This window comes from Gossypium hirsutum, chromosome A04 (genome assembly GCF_007990345.1).
Source record: "Gossypium hirsutum isolate 1008001.06 chromosome A04, Gossypium_hirsutum_v2.1, whole genome shotgun sequence".
Lineage (NCBI taxonomy): Eukaryota > Viridiplantae > Streptophyta > Magnoliopsida > Malvales > Malvaceae > Gossypium > Gossypium hirsutum.
The window spans coordinates 70,271,839-70,273,051 of NC_053427.1; the positions used below are offsets into that span (position 1 = coordinate 70,271,839).

General features: G+C 39.7%; 1 non-coding gene across 1 annotated transcript; it reads right to left on the bottom strand.

Moving 5' to 3' along the window:
- Window positions 1-358: 358 nt before the first annotated feature.
- Window positions 359-465, bottom strand: LOC121228597 (small nucleolar RNA R71). Its single transcript, XR_005926173.1, has one exon. It is a non-coding gene; the product is annotated as a small nucleolar RNA R71 (small nucleolar RNA).
- Window positions 466-1,213: the final 748 nt, after the last annotated feature.

Genomic DNA, 1,213 nt, shown 5'->3' on the forward strand with positions numbered 1-1,213 from the left:
ATTGAATTAAGCACTGTTAGACCTGTTGTAGCTGAAAATACTTTTGAGCGAAAACCAAACACTATTCAAATGATACAGCAATTTGTTCAGTTTGATGGTTTGTAGGACGAGGATCCCAACGTTCACTTAGCGAACTTCTTGGAACTATGCGATACACTTAGCGAACTTCTAGGAACTATGCGATACATTTAAAATTAATGGTGTTTCTGATGATGCCATTCGTCTTCGATTATTCCCTTTTTCATTGAGAAACAAAGCTAAATAGTGGTTGGACTCATTACCACGAGGGTCAATCACTACTTGGGAACAAATGATTGAAAAATTTCTATTAAAATATTTCTTGCCGGCTAAAACGGCCAAATTACGTAATGATATCTCTTCGTTTGTGCAGATGGACTTAGAAACTCTTTACGATGCATGGGAGAGATACAAGGAATTACGGAGAAGGTGTCCTCACCATGGGTTACCGCTTTGGCTTCAGGTTCAAACGTTCCATAATGGCCTGAATCATTCAACTCGACAAATGTTTGACGCAGCTGCTGGCGGAACCATCAATAATAAAACACCTAAAGATGCCCATGAGTTTATAGAGGAGATGTCACTGAATAACTATCAGTGGCAAGTCATGAGGACAAAACCAACAAAAACAGCCAGTGTTTATAATGTCGATTCGGTCACCATGCTCTCTAATCAGGTAGAACTCTTAAATAAGAAAATTGATGGTTTTCTTAGTTCTTCACAGGTTCACCCAGTAATGCAGTGCGAAGCAAGTGGAGGTGGAACAAGCTATTCGAAATACCAACTTTATGGCCACAACATGGATAACGAGCAGTTAAATTACATGGGTAATAATTCTCGATCTTAAAACAATCCATATAGTAACACTTACAATGCAGGTTGCAGGAACCACCCAAATTTCTCATGGGGAGGCCAAGGAAACTAAAGACCACCTCTAGGCTACCAAAAACCACCCTACCAACAGGAAAAGAAGCCGAACCTTGAAGAGATGCTCTCAAAGTTTATATCATGTCAGAAACCCGTTTTCAGAACACCGAAATAGAACTTAAAAATCAACAAGTGTTAATCCAAGGGCTCGAAACTCAGATAGGCCAGCTTTCTAAACTAATCTCCGAACGACCACAAGGTATCTTGCCAAGTAATACGGAACCCAACCCAAGAAAATAGCTCAATGCAATTAATATTCAAGATGACG